Here is a 20230-nt window from a genome sequence, read left to right as displayed (position 1 = left end):
AGTTCTGACTCATACCTAATAAATTTTGTAAATGTTATTTTTCTTTTCCCTCTGCTTTGAAAAAATGCAGATAATTTTTTATTTCCAGTCAATTTTGATTCTTATGAATTCCATGATCATAAAGAAGAAAGTGATTTTCAAAACGTGTATTATTATTATATACATGTTTATTAAGAAATATGTAATTACTGCTCAGAAATAAAAAACCTCAATCCCCTTGGTGATTGTTTCAAAGTTGTTAAGTCGTATGTTCCCCAATAAAAATTTATAAGAACTACAATAATATGTGACTGAAATCCTAATCTGAGAACACATAGGAGCATAAATGGCAAGATATGACTGGCATAGTACTTCAGGTAATAAGATGTTCATCAGCCTCCTGTCTTGTAAATACTCCTAGATATATTGTAATTCCAATTCTGGGCATTTGCTATTACTTTAGCTTGTAAATTCCTCCAGAGAAATGTTTACTTAAATTTGAAGAAAGCCTTGCAGTATAAGCACTTCATCAACACTATAAATAAGAATGTGGCAGTGGTTCAGAGTATGCATCAGTGAGTTCTCAAAGTGCTACTTCTATATATCTTAAGTTCCATTGCTTTTTCATCCTAGAGTTTCCACAATTCTACATCCCATTCTAATGCAATCTGTTCTGGGCTTGTGATCAGCCCATAAGGACTGACTTGCAAAGCTAAGGTGGATGAAATTGGTGCACTAACATGATATTAGGAACAAGATTTCTATCTGTAAAGTAAATGCCATAGCTTTGAGGTTCTAGATTGATCTGCAACTTGGCGTTTGACTGTTTCTTCATCTTGCTAGTTTGCCCAAGAACACGCTATGTTTTAGATCTCCATTACACCGTTATTTTAAAACTATGCATTGTTTAAGGACTAGAATTCAAATAAAATTCAGAAGTATTCAATTTAATTAAACAATTGTTTGAAGACTATGTATAGGGCACTGTTAGGTATACAGAAATGTATAAGGTTATTGTTTTTATTTTTTTCTATCCTGAAGAAACTTATGGCAATGAAAAGAGAAAAAGTCGTCTTTTCTTGCACTTACTTATTTAAACATTACCCTAATGACCACCATCATTTCAATCAATGCCTATTGAAACTACTATTTATGTGTTTTTTGCTTTATTTTTTAAATGCTACCTTGAAAATAGACTAGTTATAAGTGAGAAATGCAAAACGTTGTATCTTCAACTCATCACAATCAAAATATAAAATGAAACTTGTTCAAATCCTAACCTACTCTTCAAAGCTCCTTTCGAATGCCACATTTTTCTATATCATTTTACCTGCCCTTCCTTTGAAAGCTCCTACCTCCTTTAACAACAGCAAACCGAGCTTTAAGGTCAGCACGTGTCATTCCTGTCAGCTTGGTGTCTTATTACAGTTCAGATCAGAATGAATGGGTTCATGAGATAAACCCCATATTGAAAATAAGACACAAGCCCCTGTTAGAGTTAAATCAGATATTCGCTCAGTAAGTACCTCAGGATGCCTCAAGTCCAATGTCCTTAGCATGGTACAGCAGATCTTCACAACTAGGTCCTACCTTAATTTTTTCAGCTTCGTCTTTTTTTGCAATGTGCCCCATGCTGCCTACCTCAGACTGTAATTTGCTTGCCTTTCCATACATGTTCTCAATCTCCTTCTCTTTTACCACCTGATAAATTCCTATTCAGCCTTAAAGGATCCTACCCCAAAGTTACTTCCACTGTGAAATCTTCTCTATCCAATCCCCAGGCATAATTACTCACCTCCTCATCTGTGTTCCTATAGAACTTTATTTTCAACTGTATTGTAATACTTAAAACACCTTATTGTATTGAGTTGTTTACATTCCCTCCACTAGACTCTGTGTTAATGAGGGCAAAGATTTATTCATTTTCACATCCCCAGTGCCTCATGCTAAGTATCTCATTTAATGAGAAAAAATGGAATAATATTACTGTTACTATACCTTTACCAATCCAAATGGATTTAGTTGTGTCTTGAGAGTGTTTTAAGTTTCTTATTTTGGTTTTGGTTTTATATGTTAAAATGGAGACTTGCTTGAGACCATACCACCGTAAAAGCCAAACGCTGACTTTAAATATTCCTGGTTTTAACATCACTTAAGTTTCATGGTAGGATCAGATATTTGCCACGGCAGTTTTTCTCTTTTATGGCTTTTAATCAATCATGTAAATAAATACTCAAAACCTAAAACTTTTTTTCAGACTGACAAGATAAACAAATATATTTTAAATACTTAATAAGAACCACTAACGAAATATTTAAACCAAATGAAGGCGTTAGAGGGGAAAATATCATCACTTACTAAAAATATTTAAAATAAAAATGGTTATAAATAACACAAATAGCACTTTTCATCAAGTCACTAAAAAGCACTAGGTGGGAAAATATTTCAGAAAACCATGATGCTGTGTATATCTGCATATGCAGTTAACCTTTCAGCAGAGGAATAATGATAATTTATAAAATAAATATAATCTCAAATGAGACAATGTATGTGCAAATACTTTAAACTGTAAACCACCTCCTTATTCTCAATCTTCATCAACAACATCATTATCTACTCAGCCTCCTAAACTAGAAACTCTTAGTGTTATTCTTAACTTTTTCTCTTTTTCACTGTCTTTCTCCAACATCCAACCCCTGTCTAGATATTCATCAAATCTTGTTGATGCTACATCAAATATGACCCTGAAATTAATCCTCTATTCTTTACCCGTAATGTTTCAGCTTTATTTCAGGCCCTCACCATCTCTTGCTGAGAATATTGTAATAAACTGATCTTTTACTAGTCTCCCTCAACTTCTACCCAACACTTCTACAAGACTTTTCCTCTTAAAATATTAACCATTTTGTTACTTCCTTACTTAAGAACTTCTTTTGACTCTTTGATACTTACAGAACAAAATACAGTCTTTATTTTGGCATACAAAGTTCCTCATGGTTCATCTTCAAACTGTTTTTTCAGCTCCTGTGTCTACCTCCACAACACAACTTTGCTTTCTTGCAGCACTAAACTTCTCGCCATAAATATATAAGGCCCTTTCATAGTTTCAGTGTTGGGCATGTGCTGGTTTCTTTGCCTAAAGTGTAATGGCAAGCCTTACTTAAAGTCTTCTGAAGTGACTCCAAAGTTTACAGCCATCTTGTATCTTTAGACACCCACAGTTTTATCTGCTCCCCATTCTTTTACTTCTACATCTTACCTCATTAATGGACTATTATATTTTCTGCATGTTTAGCTAGTCAAAAATCACCTTTTTCCTGAGCCCTCAGTGTTGGAAAACCAAGTGGGAATGTTCAGCTATTTACAACATCTATTTGATGTTCTGATAAATTTTTGCATCAATTAAAAGATGCTTTACTGCTGAAATAAAAGCAAGCGTCTGTATTATTTTGGAATTCATGCAGCTGCAAACAATACCTCTTTTAAAAAATAATTGTGAATTCTTTTCAATTAACCTTTCACAAGATTTTGAGATAGTGAAATGTCTATCATTTTTTCATCACACAAACATAGTTACTTAGATTGCTTTCTCCTTTTGTGCAGTTTCTGCTGAGATTAGTCACTTTGTTTTGGTTGGTTGCACAATAAATATTTAGCTGGACATTGCAAATTCATAGAACTACCATTTATTTCAAATTTTTAAGGAATTACATAATTTACATTAAATACAAAATACATTTAACATGAAAACTATGCTGAACATAATTTAATGTTTTTTAATCTTGAAAGCAATATAGAATAGGATTTGGGTGCATAGGCTCTGGAGTCAGATTGTCTATGTTTGAATCTATGGCCCACTTCTTTCTAGCTATGTAATGTGAGCAAATTACTTAACTCTTCTGAGTTACAGGTTCCTGTAAGTGGGAATTATAAAGTAGAACCTACCTCATAGGTTGTTTTGTGAATTAAATGAAATACATGATGCAAAGCACTTAAAGAGCGTTGGGCATGAAAGTAGGTGTTCATTAAATTTTTTTATTATGATAGTTATTATTAACATAAAACTAGCAATGTGCTGGGCTGGCTACTACAGGTTCAGATGAACCAATTGCCAGCATCTCTTCGAACCATGTGTTTCAATAATTTCATGTGAGTAGCTTGGAGTGGGCCATGATGGAAGTATTTACATCACGGAAATCAGCAAACCCTACAAATTAGGGTTTTTCTTTTTTTTTTTCCAGAAAGCCAGTTGTTACACAGTTACCAGCACAGGACTGAATCAAACTCTATCTTACAATACTTCAGATATATTACTATGTAAGTCAATTTTCACTACAGAATTGTAGTTGTAGCAAGCCAGGGAGTTTTTTATATCTGTCTGGCTAAGGTCAAAGATAGGCAATTCGACAGACTCTATGTTGATACCAGGACATATTGTGAAAATTTTATTTAAAAAAAAAACTATGTTAGTTTGTTTTAATCTCATTTAATACTTTTTTTATGAGTGGAGAATCCAAAATTTACCACATACAAGTAACTATTTCAATATTTTAAATTTGCTGATAGTTCTATGATTTCAGAATAGAAATAGGTTCAGTTCAGGGGAAAATAATGGACCAAAAGAATGCTTCTCTCATTGTCTAGGACAGAATGTAGTCACTTCTTACTATCAATCAATAATCATTGACAACCAAATAATAACATAGTTTTCAAAGTACTTTAAGTGGATGCTCTCATCTGGTGATTTGATTTAACTTTCCTTTGATTTGCTGAACATGCCTGATACTGAAGTAAATACTATGACGTATAAGATATAATCCTTGTCTCTAGAGAATGCATTCTAGCGAGAAATATACATATAAAGGGATAACTAACAATACATGGCCCATTATATAGCCTAGTTAATCAGGCCATTCACAGCTCTGTCCTAGACTATTTTGTAGCCTGATCTCCAGCCACTTCATTCCCCTCTCCTAGGCCTCTCACACTGTGCCTCACAAACTTCTTGAAATTCCCCACTCATGTTTTCTTGTTGTTGTTGTTCAGTTCAGAAGACATATATTGAGTATCTAGTATGCACCAGGCACAGTCTTTTTTTCAAGGAATTTACAGTATAGTAGGGAAGACAGACATATAGAGTTTATTGCAATATAATAGGATAAGTGCTACAGTAGAGGAATATCCAGGCACTGAAGAGAGGACCAAACCTAATCTGGAAGCTTAGGGAAGATGCCTAGGAAGAAATGGTGCCCAAAAGCTGATTCTAGAAGGATGTGCTCATTCATTCCATTCCTATGAGGCTATAATTTTCTGTAAAACTCCCTTTCCTCTCCATACTAATCAATTTTTCATCCATGTTCCTGTAGCATTTCAGACATCTATTGTAATACTTATAGCATTATATAATGGTTAGTTGTATATATACTATCTCCTCCACTAAATTATTAGCTCTTTGAGACTTTGAACAGTTACCTTGTAACCTTTGTATTCCCAATGTGTGGCATGAGACTTCCATACAATAGACAATGATTTTTTTTAATTGTTAGGTTGAAAACATACCAAGTGAGTAATATATGAAATAAGTACTATTAAGAATAAATACTCTGAGGAATTCAGAGAAGGATGAAGTCAGTTCTAGACAGGGACAGGCTTCATAGAGAGAATTGAACTGGGTCTTGAAAAAACAGGATCCAGGCAGCCTCAGGAGAGTGGTTTCAACTAAAAAATAAAAACTGACCTGAGATCCAGCAGAATAGAGCTCTGCTTTCTCAGAGACAAAGGAAGTGGAGAAATAGCTCTAGCATTAGACTGAGAGGTAGAAGTAAAGATGAAATAATCAGGAAAGTCATTGACCCAAGGGATCTGGCTACAGGAAGAGCTAGCCAGTCAGGATGATAATCAACTAGAGTCTAGGAGAAATTGAGCAGTATTTTTAAAAACTAAATCTAAATAGAGACTATAATACAGTAACTTACCTAGCCTTAATTTAATATATGCCCCAAAATTTTTCTGATTGTAATGAATGGGTTTGGCACATTCTTCATAACTGAATTCAGCATGTTCTACACATCAGTGGATCTTATAAGAGGAGAGTTAATGATAGAAAAATGTGACCAAGGCCATGACTCCCTTGAGCAGTTTTTTGAAGGAGTTTTGCAGAAAGAGACCCAAGAATCATAGAAAGTGGGGAGGTTATGTAACATTGGGGCATGGGGAGAGGCAGTTAAGTGCCCATCACAGTGTGATGTCACACAATTCTATTAAAGAATAATCTTTTTCCTAGTTTTTACAAGTTTCTCACAGATAACTATGCCCCATGAGAAAAAAAGTAGGCCGAGCATACATGTTTAGTTTTGTAATGTTATCTGACACATCTTCATTATATATGTAATATATGTTGTTTCACATGGTACTTAATCGTGAATATAAAGGAAGGAGTTTCAAAATGTCACTTGCTTTGCAACTTTGCCTGAGGCCAGTCATGCTAATCATCCACTTACTACAATTTCATATCAGCTTCTAAAAACTAAACCCACAATCTCTGGAGACCATCAGAGGGACTTAGAGGTGACTTTCTTAAAAGTTATCTAGTCTAGATTGTGGACAATAACTTGGGAAAACACAGACACAGAATATGAGCTACTTGGCTACAGTGACAATGCCATCCTTAACAAAATATTGAAACAAGGCAGGGCCTGTGCTTGGAATATAATGTACAGCTAAGCACTTTTACCCTCAAAACTCCTCTATGGTAGAATAATTAAAAACAAACAAGATAAGTATTTCAATTTCTGCATGCCATTGAATAAAAGATCTCTTCCGTTGGTTTTGATTTATAAACTAATTGCCTCAAATCGTAATTACCCATCCTTGAAGTACTGTTACAAGGTCAAACTGTGAGGAACTTCAATATGAAAACAAAATATGCCAGTTTCAACTCCAAAAGAAATAGTTCATTTATATGCAGGATAGTTTGGTACTGGGGCTGACAAATAAAATTGTGGCATCATTCATCATTAACCCTTTCTGCAGCCCTTGTCCTCTCAAGTACAGACCTACAACAAGAGCATACAGGTTCGCACATAGTCAAAACTGCATGAACTACATTGCTCAGAAATGTGCCTTCATTGAATTGGCCAGAGGCTCGGTAGAATTACAAAACTATTTTTGTCTTTTTAAATTAAAAAAGTATTCAAACACTGGCAAGCAAATAACCTCAAATTTCAGGGTTTTTTTGCTTTTGTTTTTTTCTATTACTTTTTAGGAATAAATACTATAAATTTGAATCAATTTAAACTGAATTGATAGTAAGAATTTTAAGGTGGAGAGTAATGTCTAGAAATCTATTGAGAGGCAATATAAAGAGTAAAGAACTTAAGATTATGGACTCTGTACTCTAGAAAATTTCCTCCTGCTACAGTCCTTTACTTCACCTGGCTGGTGTGTTCATTTTGTGATAATTTATTGTGTTGTGCATTTATGAAAGGTATCTTTTTCTGTATGTATGTCTTATTTCCATTTAAAAAAAGAAAGAAAAAAGCATGGATTCTGGAACTAAACTGCCTGGATTTAAATCCTAGTTCCACTACTTATTCTCTGTGTGATTTTGCATACATTCCTTAACCCTCTGTGCCTCTATTCCTTCAAATGTGAATTCCTTCGAATGAGAATTACAGTAGTAGTATCTGCCTCATGTGGTGGCTATAGGATTTTATGAGTTAATATAAGTAAAACACGTAGAACAGTGCCTTACACACAGCGAGCTCTATATAAGTATTACAGCTGTTAAAGTAACCCATTCTCTTCTTTAACCATTCTAGAATGAGAATCCTTAGACAATCCTTAAAGAAAATCATTGAAGGAGATTTCCCAACTTCTTCCAAACGTTTCATTGATTTGTCAAATTAGTCATTTTTTCCATTTGTTTTATGGAGAGCCCCACAGGAAATAATTCTTTATCATTTTTCTCTCTAGATTTAACACAAAAGGAAAAGAGATTAAAATATATACCATTACGTATTTCCAAATATACTAAATATCTGTACTGATATATAGCTATCACTCTGCTTTTCAAATACATTGTCCGCTTTTTAAAAGTGTGTATTATACATATTTATTCATTAATCCTCATTTAAGAATAATTGAGCAATTTTTTGACTGTATATCCTGATGTTTTTCTGCATCACTTGTCATCATTTATAGTTTTTTTAATGGCTTTACTAAATATAGTCAAAGAAGTCCCTCATTGCTGAGGACTCAAAGGCATTTACTCTGGAAACCAGTTTTACTCAATGAAACAGTCATTAAGTACTGACTATTATATATTCAATATTATGCCAAATGCCATACAAAGAAGTTATGACACAGATACAAGGCATTAACAATATAAAACATTTACTAACAATATGAAAGATTTAAAAAACCTTGTATGTAATTTTAAATAAATTATACAAACACTATATACTTGTGGTTCAAAACGATTGACTTATTAAGGATTGGAGTAGGCTTAGAGGCATCATAGAGAATATTTATGATTTGAATATAAGCGGAATAGAACATGTTCCAGATAAGAACAAGAGCACGAACAAAAGCATAAACGAAAGTGTAAGATCTATTTGGGCAATAGTGAGTAGAGAGTGTTTGAAAGAGAATGATTTTGTAAGGGGGTAAAAGAAAATAGGCAGGAAAGAGACTGAGGTCAGAGTGTTCAGAACCTTGAATGCCAGGCTAAAAAAACTGTGAACTTTATGCTACAAGAAAGACTATATTTAGAGTTTGCTTCAGGAGTAAGATGTACATATTTAAAATATATTTTAGGAAAATTCACCTAGTGGCCACATTTAAGATGACTTGGAAACAAGTGGGAGAGAATGCCATCCCTAGCATAAAATAGTTGAGGCCATTGCCAAACAACAAAAAATGTTAAGGACCTGCATTTGCACATCAACCATAGGAATGGAAAGGAGAAAACAAATGGGAATCATATTTTTAAGAAATTATCATTAGAATTTGATTACTGCTGTGCTGTTGTAGGGGTAAGGAATCAGCAATGATTTCAAGGTTTCAAGCCTAGGTGATTAGGAAAATAGAGATACCATTAAGAGAAGAGGGGAGTGGAGAGTTTGTGCTTGTTTGACAGTATATCATGAGGATAAAGTGAGGAGTTTGGATTTAGGTATATTGCACTGAAGAAATTTCTAGACTTTTATTGCACTAGACTTCTAGTTGGAAAAGCAGAAATTGAGCTCAACGTGGTGGGAAAAGGCTATAAATGCAGAAGATTTTGTGTTAGTGTGCATATTAAAATGCATCAGCATGTTTGTGAAGGGCAGAAATATCAGAACTGCATACTCCCAGTAACTTTTTGTTGCTGTTATTATGTTCTAACTATACACAGTAATGAGCAAAACAATATAATTTATACTCTGTGCTACCTATATATACTATCATATGACACCTATAAATTCTGCGTGGGTGTAGAAACCTCTTAATCTCCATGGAAATTAAACCTCATATCTTTTTACTAGCATGGGTGGCTTGGTTTTAAAACATGCTTTCAAATATGACCCCTGCTTTAATGTAGTCTGATTTTAACTGTATGGTAAGTTGGCAGATTTTTGACTGGGGTATGTCATCATCAAAATGCTTTTAAGCAGTAATTCCTTAAAGATATTTTATTTATTGTTTAATGTGGTAAGTTTTAATGTTCCAATTTTGGAATTAATTTCATAAAAATTAGTTTGAGTGAGTGGCAAAGAATCTTTAAATCAATTGCATGTGGATTTCAGTATTACTGCATATAGACAATCACTCTCAAAATATAAAAATATATGACATTGCCCTTAGAAAGTATAAAAGGGAAGACTAAACATTTACAAAGGCCTTGAAAAGCTATGATCAGGTTCAAGGAAGCTACTAAATGAAGAGTTAAAGAAAAAAATGAAGTCTAGCACAACCTTCATTTGTCAGTAGCAAAGAAAAAAGGAAGAAGACAACTACATAAAGAAGAATATAAACACATTTCTTGGCTTGAAAATGATTGCACTGGTTGCCAAAGATGGATCAGTTCCAGTGTCTAACGCCAATCATAAAAACTATTGCCCAAACAAACCTGGAAACTCCCCTCTGTTAAGTCTAATTTCCTCTTCTTTCCATAAATCTAATCACATGGTGTTCACAGAAATTAACTCAAACACTAAGTCACTTCTTGTTTAAATACTATTATATTTTTCATAAGTCTGAGGAGATTCTTCTTTGGTGTATATCCACTCATTTATACTATTTGAATAAAATGCACCACCAAGAAACAATGTGATCCTTCCTATGGGAGGGATGGGAAAGAAATATTCAGAGAAGGAAATAAAAAGCACTCTCACCTGACATTAGTAGGGACATTGTGTCTTAACTGCCTTAATGTTCCTGGATAAGTCTTTCTTAATTAGTTTTAAAGTGACCCTACAAGTTATTTTAACAGTTGCTCGAGAGATACAGACCCCTCAGATGAACACTGGTGGTTTCTAAAGACATAAATAGAGTAGGGTTACTGTGTTCTTTCCTCTAGACCAAAGCGGCAAATCGTTCACACAGCTTTTAGGCCAGAAAGAGTACAAACATAAATAATATCATTAATGGTCTGTTCTCTCAGATTAAAAGATTTATTAGCTCCTAAGGAGAAAGAGCTTCAATTTATTTAGAAGTATTTAGAAACACTTATTTTTAAAAATCCATGTTGAATTCATAAGACCAAAGAGTAATTTTTAGCTTTTTCAAAACTGACCTTCATCCATTGGATTCAAATTGCTTTCAAAATGGCCATGAACTCAAGTTTCAATTACTTATTTTTCAAGTAGTACAGTGATGTATGAAAATTTTAATGTTTCCAGGTAACAGGATTTTAATAGAATGTGGCCTTGATTTAATCTTTGAGCTGTATCTCTTTGTGAATGACCTTGAAGCTTATAATGACAATAATATGTCATTCGCCAAAGCACAAGTGTGAATCTTATATAACTATGCAGCTAGTGCTTGTAATTGATAACTAAATTAGTAAGTCTAGTCAACTGATCACCCAGTGTCTGCAGCTCAATGTAGCTTTGTTGTTCTTATTTAATTTATTGTCTCATTTAATATTCTGTAAGTAGGCAATATTATGGCCCTTTTACCAACAAAGCAATTTTATCCTAGAGTGATATTCATATATTGGGGGGTCAGGAAGGTCTTAGGACATATCACTCATGAATATCAAGAGTCTACAATATATTTACAAAGCAATATAATTAATCTGTTATTTAGTCTTATTTTTCATCCAGTCCACAATCAACATGCTTGAACTTCTAATACTATACTACAATCTGCACAACCAGAATCAATAAGGTCTACAGTTAATGAATGTTTTTAAAAACATTATATGTGCGCTGAACCTAAAATTGCTCTAAAAAGTAAAATCTATTAAAAAAAACATTATATTGGCAAAGTTTTATATAAGTCTAATTTCAAAATATTGTTTAACATTACAGTGTTATTAATAGTTATTTTTATTAGAACATCTATAAACTAGCCTGGGAAATCTTAAACAGAATTTGTATTACTTCTAGCAGTGGTACTGTGATTAATGTACCTAATCTGATTTTCATGAACAACAATATGAAAGGTCTCTAAAGAAATTATTTTAAATGAACTCAAAACCAAAACCATGAATTTAATTTAGTTTTCATTTGGAAGAAACTGGCTCAATCTCTTAGATGCAAATTAGCACTACTAGCTTACTATCCAGAATTTTGTGGATGCCCAATATCTTGAATTTTTGAACTATAGATCCTTACTTTTAGGTAGAGTTTTATTCTTTCTCAGTTTATAAATGAGGAAATCAAGTCATGAAGAGAACTTAAGTGATTTGCCCAAGACCACATCTAATAAGTAGCAGAGTTTGTTCTTGAATCCTTGTCTCTTAACTCAAAGTCCAGTGATTTCCACAGAAAAAAAAACAGGGGGTGGAGTGGGGAATGTCTATTTGTAGACAAGAAAAATTTTGTCTTTCTATTATCTCACTGCCAGAATATTCTTTACTGTAAACCTAACTGCCTAATGCTGTTATCTAAATGCAATTATACTCTGTATTAATTTCCTAGGGCTGTTGTAACAAGATACCACAGAACAGGTGGCTTAAAACAACAAAAATTTATTCTCTGACAGTTCTAGAGGCCAGAAGTCTGGAATCAAGGTGTCACTAGGGTTGGTTACTTCTGGGGGCTCTAAGGAAGAATCTGTTCCATGCCTCTCTTCTGGCGTCTACTGGTTGCTGGAAATCCCTGACATTCTTTGCCTTGTGCATAATTCCAATCTCTGCCTCCATAGTCACCTGGCGTTCTCCCTGTGTGTGTCTTGCTCTATCTCTGTGTCTTTTCTTCTTGTAAGGATACCAGTTATTTTGGATTTAGGGCCCATTCTAATCCACTATGACCTCATCTTAACTTGCAAGGAATCTATTTCCAAATAAGGTCACATTCTGAGGCTCTGGATGGACGTGAATTTTGAGGGGATTCTATTTAACTCAGTACATCTTCTTACCTAAATGGTGATAGAGGACAGTAAAGAAATAATTTTTTCTGTCCTGAGTTAACTTACCCTTTTTTGGCTTATAGATTTTTAAAAAATATTTCAACATTTTATGGATCATTAAAAAGGATTTTAAATTTGAAGTTAGTTATTACTATCCTCTCAATGATTGACCAAATCTGTATAATTTCAAAATTATGACATGCTTTTCCTACAGATTCAGAGTTCATCATGTTAGATATGATGTACTAGTTATAAAAATTTAACTAAAAATTAAGAAATTTGAATTATATTTGCCTTTCTAAAAGAAAGTATTTTATGGCCATTAAAAGCTATTTAAGGGGGGCCAGCCTGATGGCATAGTGGTTAGATTAGAGCACTCTGTGGCCTAGCCCATGGTTCATGGGTTCAGACCCCAGGGGTGGACCTACACACCTCACATCAAGCCGTGCTGTGGTGGCATCCCACATACAAAATAGAGGAAGATTGGCACAGATGTTAGCTCAGGAACAATCTTCCTCAAGCAAAAAGAAAAAGTATTTAATTTTGCTGGTGCTTGATTTCCTCAACAGCAAAATTAAGTTATTAGTAATTGAACTACCTATCTCACACAGCTATTGTAGAGCAGATGGAAAATGTATGTAAAAGTGTTTTGAAGAGTATTATGCACTATAAAAATACAAGGTGTTACTATCAATCATAACAGCTCTAGTTGTGCTAAATAAGAGTAGCACAGTGCTTGGCACAGGTTATCCACTCATTAAACATTTGCAGAACTGAAGCTATAGATTTAGCTAGGTTATCATCTCCTTTGGGATCCCTCTCATAGTCTAGGTTATTTCTCTCACCAATATTCTCTCATACCTTGTGCTTAGAACACAGTTTAGAATTTATCAAACTGTTTTGTAATTGTCTATTTACTTGCCCATCTCCTGGAACAGACTGAAAGCCATTTATAGGCAAGGACTATGTCTTATTAACCTTTGTAACTTCACCCTCTATCATTAGATGTTCAATAAATATTTGCTGGATAAGGACAGTAGTAATGGCTTGCTACATTGGGTATATTTTTTATGATGTTTTAAAGCAAAATTATTTATCATTAGTTTTTTTTCAGATTAACATAGAAACTAAAGAGCAATACTTGATATATTTCTCATCTGGTTCGCGTCCTTATTACTTGCGATGTGATTGTAAAAACTTTTCTTCCAATTCTCTTTACTTCCAGTTATGCCTCTTCTAGTCCCCTAGTGGTTTTTCAAAAAAAAATTTTTTAGCAGTGAAAAGTTATCTTCAAATAAAATCATATATGGAATTCTATTTATGTAAAACGTGTAAAACCAAAGCTGTCCTCATTATAAGTGATCTTTCACTGGTTTAATATTTTTTTTAATTTTATTTATTTATTTTTCCCCCAAAGCCCCAGTAGATAGTTGTATGTCATAGCTGCACAATCTTCCAGCTGCTGCATGTGGGACGCGGCCCCAGCGTGGCCGGAGAAGCGGGGCATCGGTGCGCGCCAGGGATCTGAACCTGGGCCGCCAGCAGCGGAGCGCGCACACTCAACCGCTAAGCCACGGGGCCGGCCCCCACTGGTTTAATTTTCATTTTGTTTCCTTCTTAAAATCCAAAATATACCACATAAGTCTAAAATAATGAACTCCATCTCAATCACCAAATATCAGTGGATCGCCTCAGAAATTCTACTATAGAGAATTAACCAACAAAAATATTTCTGTCTTTGTTATATTTCAAGCAATTTGAATAAAAATGATTCCTTGATGGCACTGAGACTGGGGGCAAAATGTAAAAATAAAAAATGCTTTAATAAGCACATAATCTGCAGTTTTAGTGTAAAAAGTTCCATGGGGGTCCGGCTGGATGGCGTAGCAGTTAAGTTCACCTGCTCTGCTTTGGCAGCCCAGGGTTCACAAGTTCGGATCCCGGGTGCAGACCTACGCACCGATTGTGAAGCCATGCTGTGGCGGCATCCTATATAAAGTAGAGGAATATGGGCACAGATGTTAGCCCAGGGCCAATCTTCCTCAGCAAAAAGAGGAGGATTGGCAATGGGTGTTAGCTCAGGACTAATCTTCCTCACACACACAAAAAAATTTCATGGGATTATACCATGAACTGTTAATGGATGCCCAACACCCTTTGTCTTTGTGTTTTTAATGTACTCTGGTTTCCTAATCAAGCAAAACAATGTGAGGGGAACATTTTTATTTTTTAACTCTGGTAGTCTAAGTAACAGTAACTCATATTCTTCCTAGATTATAATCTACTACTGCATGTTCTTGTCATGCCAACCAAAAATCTGAAACTGAGAAAGATGGAAACTAGTGGAATAGAATAAACGGAATGGAAACAATAGAATAAACGACACTGTAAATCAATTAGTTTATGAGAGCTTTTGAATATGTTGAATGTGGATTATTTGTGTGATAGTAATTCACCTTGCATGATAGCAATTCAAGCAAGGTAGAAGACACTCATGCATAAATGTCACAGAATTTCTCTATATCAGTTACAGAATCTAAATTCAATCAAAGGCCATACATTAGACAAAATAGTTCAAGAGTTTTGTTCTTACACAAACAGATTATATTCATTTTGCCTTTTGAAATGAAAAGCAGACAACATAAAGCCTTTACTTCATAATTAATAGATGAATTGCCATTACATAGTATCTTATGTTTAAATAGAGTTTCAGAGTTTGTGAAGTATTCTCATATACACCATCTCAATTAATCTTCACAACAACCCTGTAAACTGTCTGCTATGTGCTAGGAAGAGAAAGATTCTTCTGCTAGGAGATAATATTTCAGCTGAACTTGCAGGATTAATAGAAATCTTCCCGACAAGAGGAAGAAGAGTTTCCTGAAAGAAAGAGTAGACACAAAAGTACAGAGAAGTAAAAGTACAGCTCTGCAGTATGATGGAACACAGAACACTAAAAAGAGTGGCAGGAGATGGGGCTGGAGGAGTAGGCAAGAGCCAGAAAATAAAGGGTCTTGTATGCTGTGCTAAGGAATATTTATTTTTATTGTTTAAAGTGAGAAACCACTTAATGGTTTTATTCAAGAGAGTGATGTGATTTTGAGTTTCTGCAATAGTCATGACAATGAAAATAAATAAATAAACGAATAAAGAAATCCAGGAATAAGATGATGAAAGGCTGATCTAATACAGTGGCAGTGAGGGATGGATTTGAGAGACTTTCAGAACGTGAAATTCACAAGACTTAAGTAATGATTTGATGGGGATTGAGAGAGGTGAAGGAGCTGAAGGTGATACCCAAGATTCTGATTTAGAGGATAGTGGGCACCTTCAAAGCGCGAGGAAGCACAGGCAGGTGGAGGTGGAGGGGTAATGGAGATAATTTTGTAGATGTTGAGTTTGAAGTACCTGTAGGAAATTCACATGACAATGTTCTGTAGGCAGTTGTAAATAAGGAACTGGGGAGTAAGAGGAATGTCTGGATTTAAGATCGTCAGCGGTCATTCTTTCTCTTCTTGAACACTCCCTCTGTAGGATGGTAAAATGAACTTGAAGGAGAAATGTAGGAAGAACAGCCGAAAAAGGAGGGAGTCTTCTGTTTCTTTTCTCCTTCAGGCAATAGATGAAAATGCAGGAATTCTAGGAAAGGTAGATTTTTATCTGAGCCTGTTTCCCTCCCTCCCTCCCCCAAAATAGATGCTCTATGGTTAAGGCAGGCAAGTAGTCCGCCATGTGGTAGAAGATTCTGAATATAGACTTAGGGTTTGAAGTTTTCTCAGGAGAAAACGGGAGACTATTGAAGAGAAATGAAATGATCACAGTATTCACAGCACTTATCTTGCGTAGGTACATAAGATGGATAAAAAAGTAGTAATTTATAGAGGGAGAATCATAATATTAATTGGAATGGGGTGAAGAAGAAAGAGACATTGAGGCTGACTGAAGAAGGCATCTGGAGACATTACTAAATACATACGTTGCCTCAGATTCCTCCTCATCTGTAAATGGGTTATCACAGTACCTATCTCATACATAAACAGGGAGGTTGTGAAATGGAAAATTCCATATCAAGTGCTTGGTACACTGCCTGACACAACGAAGGTGCCCAAGAGGAGTCTGATAAGTGAATAATGAATGAGTTCACAAGGAATTCAACCTGCATCCACTATTAAACACCACCTTGTTACTAAACACAACCTAATTATTTGAGCATTTTTTTTCTTTTTAAAAAATCAGTACAATCTGCCCTCCTAGAGACTGTGGTACAGGTACTAAACCTACAGGCTGAAAAAAATCAAAGATCATCAATGGTCACTCTTTCTCTTCTTGAACCTCCTCAGATGGTAAAATGAACTTTAAAGGAAGAATATGATAAGAACACTAAAAAATGAGGGATCCCACTCTTTCTTTCCTCCTTCTGGCTGTAGGTGAAAATATAAACTCAGTTGTGAAAATCTTTTGGTAAAGGATGCGGGTTTTGTTTGTGTTGGTTGTCTCAGAGGGGGTATAGAATTCATTGTTTTTATTTTCCCTTAAATTTTATGCTAAGATTCTCTAAGTTTGAGAGTTTCATTAAAAATTCAAGGGAACTATATTAAGGAAAATAGAGGTTGAAGGGAGAAACAAGTCAGTAAAATCTACTTTAGGCAAGAAGGGCTTTAGAAGACCCTTCAGGATCAGATGATCTCCAGAGTAGCACAGAAGTTCCAGAACATGAGTCCATGATTATATTTATAGTAGCTATTCACACAACTAAACCAGAGTAAAGCCTAGCATAAGGGACTCCTTAAAAAGTCATTGAAGAAAAGAAATAGGGGTCATATATAGTCCAATTATGCTATCATCATTTCTTCTGTGTTGTCACTAACAATAGTGGTGAAAATTTCCAACTTAAGAGCATTGTTATGAATCTATAGGTTAGGCCCAAATGTAGAAGAGAGAATGGAATAAAGCATTTCCTGTTCTTGAGGCTGCAGACCACCCGCATGTGCTATGAACATTTCTGAGACTCCAAGACTTCCAGGAAATTCAAAATTTTGACAATAATTCACTCAGCAGGAACTTAAACTTTTATTGTAGATTGTTCAAATTGTAAGGGAAATTGGTAACTCAGCTAAAAGTGATCTTTCAAACTGAATTTAGATCCAGTCATGAATTACAGAGATAAATCAGGAGTGGACTGGGAGAAATGATTAACTGAGTCCATTAAAACTCAGACTTTTAATCCCTCCTCTGTTTGGAGAGCCAGGGAGCTCTCCCTGTAAGTGCCCGGGAATCACTCCTTCATGGTCTTGCATTTTTCCACTTATTTTAGAAAAATATGTAGAAGGAGTATAAACATACACAACAAAATACTTTATTCATCAGAAAAACTGCTGCATGGTTTTATTCAAGGTGATAACTTTCTGTTTGACTTTAGGGAAGTTATTTTGTTTGTCTATCTACATGTTTTTTAAAATAGGATAAAAAAATCAGGATAAACATAATTATCTTACATAATGCATCTCCTCTGTAAGGATTAATACTTAGCTTTTTGAAATAAAAGCACTTTACCCATACAAGAAAATTACTATCATTATTCTTTATGAATTTAAATGAGTATAAATCCCTTTTTCCAATTCCTGTCTCTTTTCATTTTATAATGTTGACTTTCAAACACTTAATTTTTCTTCCAATTTCCTAAATGCCCCCATGCCTTAAGTTCCACCCTTCTTGGCTCATATAATTTATACACAGCATGTCTAATAAATAATATTACCATAAGCTCACAGGACCACAAGCTTAGACCTGTTATAGTACTGGCACGTTGCATTTTACTGTCGTTCTCGGTTTTCAACTTGTCCATGCCACAATTAAAGTGGATGGAGATATTAAATGAAATTGTGTACACCTAAAAGCCATTCTTGGTTTTATTTTGTTGGTTTGTTTGAATCTGGGAAGGAGTGAGGTGGAAGTAAGGAAAGAATATAATTTGCCACTGAGGAAAGGAAAATGGCTCCTCAGTTGCTTCTGGGCAACTGAGGACCCTACCAGGTACTACAGAAAAAACAACCCCCTCCCTATAGCACCCTCCTCCCTTCCCTTCCCCACGTCCAGACTTACCGCCCCCCCCTCCACGCCCCAAAATCTCCAGGTGTGAAAGCTGACACCGCGGTCAGTGCGCAGTATTGGGGACGTGGTTTTAAGTAATGGGACAACTGCCACAGCTGATGGCATTCTTCACTCAACACGGAGCAGGGTTCCAGTCCCTCTACCCCAGGGCGCATAGCAGTGCAGCGCCGCGCGTCTCTGCTCTTCTGTGCTCACCAGTGAGACCTGCAAATGACTGAAGGAGGAAAGAAACCGAGGGCTCCCTATTTTTTAAATTGTCCCTACTACATTCTACTTCATTCTACTATCCTAAAGAGGGAAACTGCTTTTTATAATTTAAACGATAACATTCCTTCGGTGTCTTTTAGAATTGGCTTCCCTGCTTTGACTTCGTGCTGCACATAAAACTAAACTAAAGGGTAACTCAAAAATAACTTTTTTAACAACAAAATATTAGAGCTTAAAAAGATAAAGCTACATAATAGCTGGAGATTAAAAATTAAGATATTGCATTAGGGACGCCAAATAACGCTTCAGTGCAAATACAACCAAAAAAACAAAACAAAACAAAACAAAAACAAAAACAAAAAACCTGACTGTCCAATTAGACAAAGCTGCTTTACAAAAGCGCACACACTTAAATCAAATCTCCCCTACAACAAAACATGGTTTAAAGTATCAGTGTTCCTTTTTTCCTAAACACAAGCTGAAAGTAAGTTATCTAAAACCGACCATTGACACGAAAGAGACCTCCAGGGCGCGATAAATAGGTACATCTTTTCGAAGCGGAGAAATGGCACCACGACCCCTTCGGTCGATGCAGATTGCAGTGCGGAGACTGTTCTCGAGAGAGAAACCAGAGAGCCCAGCGTAAAATGCTTTAGCACGGGAAATCGACAAAAGAGGGGAAATTACTTTGAAAGCTTTGGAGGTTGTCTCCATGGCCAACAAAAGCGACTTATGAAGAACTGACTTTTGCCCCCACCCCATCCCGAGAAACAGAAAGAATCCATCTGGCGAGCCCCGCTGCGCAGTGCGCACTGCAGCCCGGAGCGCAGGGTTGGCTCCCGCCAGACTCAAAACCTGCTCCCGCTGCCACAGCGCACCCGGGCCGCGCGCCCTGCTCCGTGCGGCTCCGCGCTCCGGGTTTCCGCGGTCACCAGCACCGGGTGAAGAACCACACCGGGAGGGCACTTCGGTGAGCACTGTCCCGGGAGTGCCGAGAGCGCTCTCCGCCTCTATGCAACCTTTGCGAGGCGTCTGGCCCAGAAAAGCGCATTCCTGGGCTCTGGGCCGGCAGGTTGACACTGAGCGTAAGGCCGCGGCTTAGGCGTCACCGCCCAAGGCCCTCACCTAGGACGAGCCTTCAGTCGCTGGAGACTCATCGAGCAGTTTCTCTTGGTCTTACCTCACATTCTTCCATGCTGGATTCCCCCACTTGCAGCCGGGAGCAGCTCCCTCCTGGGAACGGACATTTGTCAATCTAGAGCGCTTTTGCCACGGGAGATGCTCTTGGTGTCCTCAGAACAGAAAGGTGTTAACTGAAGTTTTCCTGAATGTAATAAGGTGTGTGAAGGCGCTTTGCAAATTGTAAAGCTCTCTG

Source organism: Ceratotherium simum, chromosome 11, assembly GCF_057802395.1.
Source record: "Ceratotherium simum simum isolate JZ-2026a chromosome 11, ASM5780239v1, whole genome shotgun sequence".
Taxonomy (NCBI): Eukaryota; Metazoa; Chordata; class Mammalia; order Perissodactyla; family Rhinocerotidae; genus Ceratotherium; species Ceratotherium simum.
This window is presented reverse-complemented; position numbering follows the sequence as displayed.